The following is an 11,631-nucleotide window of genomic DNA, read 5'->3' on the forward strand; positions in this document are numbered from 1 at the left end:
AGATATCAGAAATAAGCATTTTTTTTTTCCTAGTTATTCAATTGCTGATGTCAGGAATGGACATTTGCACTAGTAACAATGTAATTAATGATATAAAAAATTATCGTTTTAACTAGAAAGTTATACACTGATGATATGTGAAATTGGAATTTCTACTAGTGAGAAATTCATTACAGATATAAAAATGAGCATTTTCACTTGTAGTAATTCCATACTGATGTCAAGAATTGGCATGTGTGAAAACTGAATTACAGATATCTATAATTCATATCCTACACATAATTAAATGTCGAAAGGTCGATAGCCATCGTTGCACTCTAATATGCACATTGTAATGCATTGTGTGGCCAAATGTTGAATATAAACTGCTATATAAATTTGTTTGATGAATTGTTTGACATTGTAGATTTTGCACGCTAAAGGACCAGATATGCAGATAGAAGCCTTATCAAAAGGAATTAACAGCCTCACGGTAAGTGCATACTGACAACTTTTTTAACTCTAATATTTATTAACCAATTATTGCTCTAAAAGAATCTGTTCATTTAGTATCAGGTCAGATGATACTTATTACAAACTGTATTCCAAAAAAATCAACGTAAACAGTCTTGGGTCTAACATTTATTTTATTGCTTTGAAATTAGGACTTGATATATTTATTAAAGTTATTAAGCACTAATTTTAAAGGGATAGTTCAATGACAGACAATGACATTGTCATTTTTTGGGTGAACTGTCCCTTTAAGATCCATTTATGATGTAAAAATGTCATTAAACATTTGAGTGGTGAAACCTTTTGTAGTTCGTCTTGCTATATAGTTATGTTATAGAAAAGCTTTGAAACATCTTGTGGAAACTGGTAGCTACATATGTGAAAAGACTAAAGTCACAAGTTTAACTCTTGCGCTGAGCTTCAAGCTAATACAGGCCCCCTCACCTCCTCTTACTTACAGTACTTACTGAGCCAAGATGAGCTACTAAGAGGAATGAGACGCAGCCGAACTGCCATAGTGTGATTGGTCTGCGCCACATTATCTCTTCCTTCCCAGTGAGAGTGTTCCGGAATCACACCTCTCACATACCTCAGCCTAACCCTCCTTGCCTGCAGCTTTGAGCTGTCCAACCTTCAGGACTGAACTGTGTCACACTACAGTATTACCTACACTTATTCACAATTGTGGATGTGGTGTGCTTGTGCTACAACAGGGTGACGCCACAATCTTACTTACCTCTTCACCACCCAGCACAAGACACGGCACTATTTATTTTTATTTTTATTTTTTATTGTATTACTACTTATTTTTTGGTTCGTTATGAGATTATAATGCACTATAAAAACTTACCTGTGTCAGAGGTGTTTAAAAATATATATATTTTGTGTAATATGCAAATGATAAAGCTCTTATGTTTTGTCTTGATATTTGGCCTAGCTATTCTTGTAAATGGATGCGAGTAAATCCCTTGCTACTTACTAGTTCTCGAAGGTTTTTTACTTAAACCTAGTTCAAATATGTGTGATACGGTAAAAGCAGTATGTTTTGTCAAGAAGAAATGGTTGTTTGCTTGCTATACATCCTTTTAATCCAACCCAATGAGTAAGAAGGGGCTTGTTTGGACAAGGGGCTTTATACTACGAAAGATGAGCTAAAAGAAAATCTCTTTCTTGTTCAGTGTATCCCATGACCGAAATGGCAAACATTGTCTTTAGGTGGTCCTTACACTATGGTTGAGCCTTAAATTAGCACTTATCTTAATAGGACTCCAAAAAGGAGAAGAAAGATCTGACTGCAGGTTCACTCTCACCCAACACTAAGGAGAGAATTATACTGGTGAGTTATTTTATCTGGTAATACTTTACATTTCAGAGTCTATTAGCAATAAATGTTTCTAGAACAATGTTCAATTATTGCTTCAGAAGTTAAACAAGTCGTTGATGCAAATGTTTTTTTTTTTTTTTTTTTTTTTTTTTACAATTTATACAAATGTATAACGGAAAGTTTATATACCCTGTATTAGATCCTGTTAATTGTCACCATTTCTTTTAAAGTTTTTCCCTTTTTTTTTTTTTTTTTTTTTTGACTAGATAATTTTAAATGGTCCTGCGGTATGACAAATGAATTATAAAAAAAATAAAAAAATGCTACAAATATAAAGCTTCATGAATAATAATTATACAATTATTAACAAAATTCTATTTAAAATAGTTTCAGATGGATTGTAGCATATCACATAGTGGACATGTCAAGTTTTTCATGTCGGCTATGCAAATACTTATTAAATTAATGTTAAGTACTTATTATGTTATTACATTGAAATGTAAAGTCTTCTTACATTTGTACTATATTTATTTGTGTATATGCATGGGTAATAAAAAAATAAATTAATGTTCAGTTATTTTATAATTGTTTGGAGTTGAAGTATACATATGTCAGTATCTCCTTTTTGGGTGTTGAATTTAAAGGGATAGTTCACTCAAAAAAGGAAAATTCTCTCATCATTTACTCACCCTCATGCCATTCCAGATGCACAAACATAATCTATATGACACCAGCGGTTTAATCCATGTCTTCAGAAGCAATATGATTGGTGTGGGTGAGAAACTGATCAATATTTAAGTCCTTTTTTAGTATAAATTCTCCTCCCTGCCCAGTATGTGGCTATATTTATGAAGAATGCGAATCGCAAAAAAAATTAAAAAAATAAATAAATAAAAATAAAAATAAAAAAGAAGAATGTGAAAGTGGAGATTGAATATAATATATAATCAATTGATCTGTTTCTCACTCACACTTATGTGGCTTCTGAAAATATGGATTTAACCACTGAAGTTGTGTGGATTCCTTTTATGCAGCCTTTATGTGCTTTTTGGACCTTCAAGGTTCTGGCCAACATTGTATGGACCTAGAGAGCTGAAATATTTTTCTAAAAATCTTTGTTTGCATTCAGCAGAAGACAGTAAGTCATTCACATCTGGGATGGCATGAGTGTGAGTAAATTATGAGAGAATTTTCATTTTTGGGTAAAATATCCATTTAACTTGATTTTGTTGCAACTTACTTAATTGAAAGCAAACTTTGAAGAAACAGAAAATGTTGTAAATGTTGTAAAAGTAAATGTAATCATCTGCTTGTTATGAAGTTACATGATTGTTACAATATTTGCAGTGTATAAGGGAAACAACGCTTTGACCTGGACCAGGAATGAACCAAACAGATCTTCAGTATGAAGCCAAAACCAGCTTTTTTAGAACTATATGGTCTAAACCCAACAAAACCACCTCACCAGACCTCATCTCTCTCTTCTGTGACTGCATCCAAGCTGCTTCATCCAGAACAAAGGAGTATCTGCTCTCCAGTGATCCAGAGAGCAAGTTCCACCCGAGTTCTTCAACCCTAAACAAGATCTTTCTAATGACCTACATCCAGCGCAGCAGCCAACTTAATCTCACCAACATCTTTAACTGCACGGCTATGACCCCAGAACAGAAGATTCTTCTGGGCACCAACTGGGTCTGGGCTGTGTTGGATCAGCTAAGCAAGAACCCCAGAATTCAGATTGCAGTCCAGGATTTACATCTTCCATAGAGAATGGTGGAGAACGTTGAGGAACTGTCCTTAGATATCTATAGTGAGATCATGCAAATGGCTGGGATGGAAGTGGTGTTGAGAACCCAAGCCGAGAGGATGGTGGAATTCTGCGCTTCCGTTGGCAGAGACCGTTATGCGCTTTTCATGTTTTTTGGATGCAAAAATGATGAAGGGAACATTTATGGGTTGCTGAGCAACAATCTGCATGCAGCTGTCGGAAAGTGTTTACGAATTGATCAAGATTTTATTGATCATTTCTTCAAAGGAGCCAAATGCTTCGTCGCTCTAAGTGGGATGTTGCAAACTATAATTGGCAAGGAGGGTGATAACCCTCTTATCATGCTAGTTAAATTCACCTAACAGCTGAAACTTACAGTAGATTCTCTTGCTACTGTATATTTATTAGTTAATTCTAAGGGGCAGCTCACACCTTGGTAACAGACACTTTTAATGCAACACTGGGTATACATGCCGCATTGTACATGTTTTCACAGGTCTTATAAAAAGCTGTGCATGCAGAACACGTTTTTGCATCAGCTAGGTGTGCGTTAAACCATTTTAACGCATGATGTGGGTGCGAAGAGTTTCTGTGAAGTGCATTCAAAATTGTTTAGCAATGGATTATACCATTTGTACAATGGTCAGTCTCCAGCATTGATTAGTTAAAGTGTCACTGATTTTTGCAGTGCAAATTTAGACTGGAAGGATAAAAATAACGGTTAACTTTATCTACCAGTCCTTGATAGAAGGGCTCTGGACTGTTATATAAAAAGCTTTTGCAATTTTGTAATTGTGCAAGGCCATATCGCATTTTCTTTCTGAATTCAATCAATAATGCACTCTTAATGGATAACATATGGATGTCTCAGACATCAAGTTCTGCAGGTTTCAATTTGTTTTGGATGGTTTTCCCCTCATTGTGAACAGTAAAGGCCCAAACATACTTCACTCAAGTACGCGAATACAGACACACCTTGCGACGCAAACTCGATTCCATGCGTCGTTGCGTAGTAAAATGTGCTCAATTCATAACCCAGCGCAAGTATGAGCTGCATTCTCTGCGTTGCCCCAAGGGGTGTTAGAGCGGATTTTCTGTTTTCAGTCAACAACTGTCATGGCTGAGCAGCAATTTGAGGAGAGTCTTGCCGAACAAGTTAGATTATACAAACATATTTACGACCCCTCGTCCCCTCTCCATTCAAATAAAACAGCAATTGAAAATGCTTGGCAAGAAATTGCAGCTTCCCTAAATTCTGATAACGACACTGTAAAGAGAAAATGGAAACAACTACGGGACCAATTTGTCAGAGCCAGTTAGAAATAGAACGGCATCCGCAGCGGAGATGCCGCAACTAGCAATGGATATCCAGTCATTTTGGACATGTTTGGATGGCTTTTTACTTCATAAGACACAGGACCACAGAGTCAAATTATCGCCCCCTTGTGGTGTGAGGTTTGTGACAGCCAGAGCAACGCAAGAGTGCACGTAAAGTATGTACAATGGGAGCACGCGTAGGCCATGCGTTGGTCAAGCGCTCGCGTCTATGTTAGAGATTTACAGAGTTTTTAAATGTGATCTTATCTCACTACTTTATCTCTGTGTCTGATTTAGAACAGGCAGAACTCTAGATCTGACCCGTAGATAAAGTTAGCCTATATTTTTATCCTTCCAGTCGAAATTTGCGATGCAAAAACAAATGACAGCATTAACTAATCAAAGCTGGCAAATGACCATGGTATAAGCAGGATAATTCACGGCTAGATGTGCATTAAAAGATATGAATGCATGGAGCCAACCACCTGACTTGGCATCCACATTGTGCATTAAAATCATTTAATGCAGACCTAGCCATGGATTATCCCTTACTAAATCAAAGCATTAGAATACAGTAGACCATGGTATAATTGTTTGTTTATAATAGATGGATGTCTTTGACCGTTGCGTCACGTCTTGCTGTTTTTCTTTGTAAACATTCGCTAGACGGACCCTGCACATCGTTCCGCTGTTTTCTTGCGTCTCTTGCAGGAGTGCCGCTTTTGGTGTCACGTCACAAAAGGGCTTTTCGGGGGGCCTGGGTAACTCAGCAAGTAAAGACGCCGACTACCACGCCTGGAGTTGCAAGTTCGAATCCAGGGCGTTCTGAGTGACTCCAGTCAGGCTTCCTAAGCAACCAATTGGCCCCGTTGCTAGGGTGGGTAGAGTCACGTTGGGTTAACCTCCTTGTGGTCGCTATAATGTGGTTCTCACTCTCGGTGGGGCATGTGGTGAGTTGTGCGTGGATGTGAAGCCTCCACACATGCTAGGTCTCCGCGGTAATGTGCTCAACAAGCCACGTGATAAGATGCGCAGATTGACGGTCTCAGATGCGGAGGCAACTGAGATTCGTCCTCCGCGACCCAGATTGAGGCGAGTCACTACGCCACCACAAGGACTTAGAGCGCATTGGGAATGGGCATTCCAAATTGGGGAGAAAAAAAAAAAAAGAAAAAAAAGGGCTTTTCACACTTGGAATCATGGTTTATCCTGTTTCATGTTTCACACTGTTCATACTTTACCCTATGTTAATAATTAATCCTGGGTATTCATGTTCCGAGGTTTCACATTGTACATTTGTAAAGCGCAGTGTGAAAAGCTCAAATGCACGTCAACTTTTAAAAAAGCATTTCGAGAAACCTGACTTCATTGCATTGCGTCTAGGTTTTTTCTTTTCTTTTTTAGTTCAATAATTCGTTTGGTCTAAAAGGCCACTTATGCCTAATAACTAGTGTCATGTGTCTCCCTGTATCTCAATAATACCTAACTGAATAAATGATAATGAAATAAATGATATTTTTGCTAACAAATCATTGGAGTTCTGTGTGTTTTAGTAGCCTATTTAAATAGCTTTGCAAATAGCTAAGAATCTAGCTAGGATTGCCTTGCTTCCATTGAAGCACACATTTAACTTTTCTGCTTTAACTCTCCACAAACAGAAAATATAACACGTATTAAATATGGTTTATTATTAAAACTACATCTGGACTTAAATTTGACATTGTGCATCAAAGATGTAAACCACAAAAGTTGTCATACATGCTTGCCAAACACATACAGTAAATCAGTGACCAAAAACTCAATATGCAAAAGTGTTCTCTGTTTTGTAGCCCAGCTTGTCAAGGTTTGGCAGGCATGCATACTGGATCATAGGGGGTGGGCCACACATCACGATGAGCACATCATTGGCCGGAGGCGGGAGATGGTCTTTTATCATGTCAGCATCAACAAACCCTTTGCTGTATTTCCACCCTGTCACAAGAACACAGAGACTGAAAATCTTTAGAACTGTCTGTACTGCAGGGCAGACAAATGATCATAAAAAAGCACAGAAGATGAGATAATTAAATCAAAAGACACTGTTAAGCATGATGTTTTAGGGGGGTATACTACTTAAACAAGGAGTGGTAAATAGAGTATTTTGTACCTTCTGAAGGCTTGTCCAGTATGTACCACAGATTGAGTTTATCAGGGTGATTTTGATGAACTTCTTCCAGCTCCTTCTGTAACAAAATGTCGTTCTCAGTCTGTGGGAGTTAAACACAAGTTCTTAGAATACAGTCAACCAACATTAAAGGAAAAGTGCAACATTTTTTTTTTGTTTGTTTGTTTTTTTTTGTTTTTTTTGTTTTTTAACAATGTGTGAATGTTCTTCTTGGCATTACAAAAAATACACAATGTAGCTATGCAACCTCTTAACACTCCCTCTGAAAATAACATAAAAAAAGAGAGTTCAGCATTATGCCACAAGTTCCATTGTCTGAAAACAACATGCATATGTTTAAAGGAATAGTTCACCCAAAAAAACGAAAATTCTGTCATTATTTACTCACCATCAACGTATCATTTTGAAACCTGTTTGACTTTCTACTGCGTAAGTCAAAGTTGTTCTATTCCACACAATGACAGTGTGAAAAAAAAAAACACTGTTGTAAAGCAAGATTTTCAGTGAATAATGACTTAAATTTCAGTCTTTTCTTACGAAGCTACCATACGTTTTCAAAAGACTTGAAATATAATGCTTAAGTCATATGGACTACTTTTACAATGCTTTCATGGTAATTTATGTTCTTTTTGACAGCCTCTTGTCTCCATCCACTTGGAGAGAGCAGCTCAGATATTTTGCTTAACTTCTGTTTATTCTTCTTTTGTCTTCCACAGAAAAAAAAAATTATATGGATTTGGAACAACATGACAGTGAGTAAATTATGACAGAATTTTCCTATTTGGGTGAACTATCCTTTTAATCTCCATATGCATATTAAGCTCCATTTTACAGTATTATATTGCTTATTTATATATTCACTTGGTTCTATATTCCATATTTCATCATGGATGTGACTGACTTGGTTGGCAAATATAAGGGAGCACTTGGTGGTGTCAGATGGATCTGCTGTTATGCTCCTAATCAACTGCAACATTGGGGTTATGCCTGAAAGCATGAACATGCCATCTTTAGTTAGTATTTTGATGAATTACATTGGTCATTGGCTTAATGCACCAATGTTTTAAAACCTACAGCAAAAAAAAAAAAAACAATGCCTTAGAGTCATGCCATAATGCATCCATCATTACCTGTTCCACCAGCAATCATGCCCACATGTCTAAACTTCCACATTTTGGGTTCAGATTTCTTATCAGGTCAGATAGCAAACTGTCCTGCAAATATCAGTAAGAAAATCTATTCACAATCTGAATCATTTCATAAAAAGCTAATATTTTATTATGCATTAAGTGTATGCAGGTCACACATTCACCATAAAGAGATGGTTCACCCGAAAATGAACATTTTGTCATCATTTACTCACCCACATGTTGTTCTACTCAAATGGAACACAAAACAAGAAGATAAGCAGAAATGTAGGAACTACATGGCTGTCACTCTCTAACATTCTGACTAACATCTCCTTTTTGTTCACAGAAGAAAGAAAGCAATAAAGGTTTGGTACATCATGAGAGTGAGTAAATTATGACAGAATTTTCATATTGGTTCAACTATCCCTTTAAGTAGAGCCAGTAATCATAAAACAATAAGCCATCGCCCTCTAGTGGCTGAACACAATATATTGGTCACGCTCAGAAAAAAAGGTACCATTTAAGGTACAAAGCTGGCACTGATGTGCTTCCCTTATTTTGGATACATATTTGTCTCCTTAAGGAGACAAAAATGTCTGTTTTTGTTCCCTGAGGATATATAGGTACACAATAAGTTCTTTGGGTATAATTATGTACCCAAAATGAGTAAAATTCCAAATACATTTTAACTAGAGGTACAAAAAAGGTCCCCTTGAGGACACCTCCCCAGTGGCTGCCTTTGTACCCTTTTTTCTGAAAGTTGTAGAGACTTGAAATTAGCAATAGTGTGTGATTAATTAAGATAAACAATGATCCATAATTAATACAATCTAAATTCCCTACATAACCATTTACAAACGTTGGTTTTAATGAGGTTTTCACACATAATTTTTTTCTTACTATTTCCATTGTATACCAGCAACCCATTTGGTCCCCTGAAATCAGTGGTGTCTCCAATCTTCATGTCATTCAAGTACTGAGACATTTTGCCTCCATCGGGATAATTTGGATGAGAGTTTTTAAAATAGACCTGATGTGAGATATTAAAATAAATTATTCTTTAATAATTGTTACATATGGATACAAAACACATGCAGGTTTGTTAAAAATGCAAAATTAGGTTTGGTAATAGGGTATTTGAAATCCAGCTGCACCACAACAAACAATCATTAAAGGCATAGTTCACCAAAAAAATAAACATTCTGTCATCGTTTACTCACATTTATGCCGTTCCAAACCAGTATGACTTTTACTCTTTCATGATTGAACACAAAAGGAGATGTTAGGCTGAATGTTAGCCTCAGTCACCATTCACTTTCATTGCATTTTTATACAATCAAAATGAATACTTCTGTGATCCAAAAAGTCATATGGGTTTAGAACAACATTATGGTGAGTAAACGATAACAGAATTTTTATACTTAGGAGAACTATCCCTTTAAGGGTAATTTGAAAATACAAAATGGTGTAATGTAGCACCTTTACAACTAGATCAATGAATCCCTGGTCTTCATCGCTGGACACAGGTGTGTATGCACGGATAACCAGGCTCCCATTCACCTTTGCAGACAGGTAAACATGCTGACCTATGAGAAAGAATACAGGATCATAACGTGAAACTCAGATCTTATTGTGATTATTGCTTTGTGTAAAAACATGTGAGGTATCTGGGTCAGGTGACTACTGGTGTGATAAAACAGTGATGCAATGTCATATCGATAGGCAGACCCAGGATGTGAGAGGAGGACGGTAAACCAAAGCGGAATTTTTTGGTGTCATGAGTAATTTCCTATTGTAAAACAAATAAAAAGCTGCAGCTGCAGAAAAAATATTACAATATTATTGCTAAATAACCAAATTTTCATTTTGGGTGAACTATCCCTTTAACTTCACCAAAACTAAGAAACTTCACCCCCCAAAAAAAGTAACTGCAGTGTTATTGCAATGTTATTACATGCAGTTAATACGATATAGAACCATGCAAGGAACAGTTTGATGCTTTTGCTAAGACAGACCTCTTTGTCTCTGAGTCGCAATGGATATTTCACATTTGGATCCTGCAAGGTTCTTGGAAACTTTCTCTGCTTTCGTCCTCCATCAGAGCCTCTGGGTTTCAGGCTGAGGAACAATATCGTGATCACCACTATAGATACTCCAGTTAATACAGGTGCTGTCTACAACACACACTTATGTTATATTTTTCACATGCTTTCTTGATTCCATTGATCTCATATCTACATTCTACAGCATAACTACTATTAATGTGGCCTTGAAATGTATTTAGACACTTAAGCCACACTTAAAAATGAATGTCATTGTATTAAATAACCAAACATATAATCAAGTGGCATTAATTTGAATGAAAAATACAGCACAAGCAAAACATATCACAAGCGTGGGAGGTTTTGAATAATTAAACAATAGGTATACTGTTCCAAAAGAGGACAAAATATATTTGGATATTTTCTGGATGTCAAACTTAGTGGAACATGTCCATAGTCCATAGATAGTTTATATGCTATAGTGTGCAAATACTTTTTAGGGCCACTCTAAATACATTATCAAATACCCACTTGCACAAACTTGACATAAGCAACTTTCATTATAAATACAGCAGATTGGAAATTGCACAAGAACAATAAACAGCTTTTGATGTGTTGAGCTACATTCAACATCGAGTTGATAATATGCATATGCCTGTAATTACCTGTCAACTTTTTTTCACTTCTGTTTCATTCTAACCAGAATCAAATGAAGAGAAAAGTGTGTAATTGACAGGGGGGTAAGGGAAGGTGCTAATTGCTTTTTTGCAAAGCACTGAGAATTTGTAAAAGGAAAAGATATACTCACTAGAACTTGATCCATGCTGCAATCTTTCCTTTCTGTACTGCATGAGTTAATATGGTCAGGGTTCACTGCATGTGAGGTAAAAGTTGTTCCCAGTTCATACCAACCTTTGCACCAAGGCCAGGGAATGTGAGTGGGTGTAGTTGCAATGCAGTTCAGCCAATTGGTGTGGGCCCCACTTGGGCCCTAGCCAATAGGAAAATTATTCAAATGAGCAGGCTGTGACAGAGGATTGGATATGGCTCTTGATGTGTGTCTGTGAATGATGTGGGAGCACCCCACTGCAAGGGTTGGGTCAAGGAACCCCTCAAGTACACAAGGCCAAACTGAACAGCAGTTATTTAGCACTGCATGAAAGCCATTTCAAAATCTATTTAATAAAGAGTTTTGTGAAGGTTTTGAAAGAAAGAAAAAAAGAAAGAAATTTCAAAGGTTTGTAAGAAAGTTTAGAAAATGTTCAAATGTTAAAAGAAAGTTCTTGAAAAATATTTAGAGTCAGTGTTTTTGTGAAGGTTTTGAAAAACATAAAATTCAAAGGAAAGTTCAAAGAAAGACATTTTGGAAGAAAGACAAAGGTCAAAAGAAAGTT

The 11,631-nt window shown here is 36.5% G+C and overlaps 2 pseudogenes; one reads left to right on the plus strand and one right to left on the minus strand.

Moving 5' to 3' along the window:
• The first annotated feature begins 166 nt into the window (after nucleotides 1-166).
• Nucleotides 167-6,417, plus strand: LOC127435857 (rab15 effector protein-like; annotated as a pseudogene).
• A 156-nt stretch (nucleotides 6,418-6,573) lies between these two features.
• On the minus strand, nucleotides 6,574-11,090 carry LOC127435929 (NADH-cytochrome b5 reductase 2-like; annotated as a pseudogene).
• Nucleotides 11,091-11,631: the final 541 nt, after the last annotated feature.

The sequence above is a fragment of the Myxocyprinus asiaticus genome, chromosome 46 (assembly GCF_019703515.2).
Source record: "Myxocyprinus asiaticus isolate MX2 ecotype Aquarium Trade chromosome 46, UBuf_Myxa_2, whole genome shotgun sequence".
Lineage (NCBI taxonomy): Eukaryota > Metazoa > Chordata > Actinopteri > Cypriniformes > Catostomidae > Myxocyprinus > Myxocyprinus asiaticus.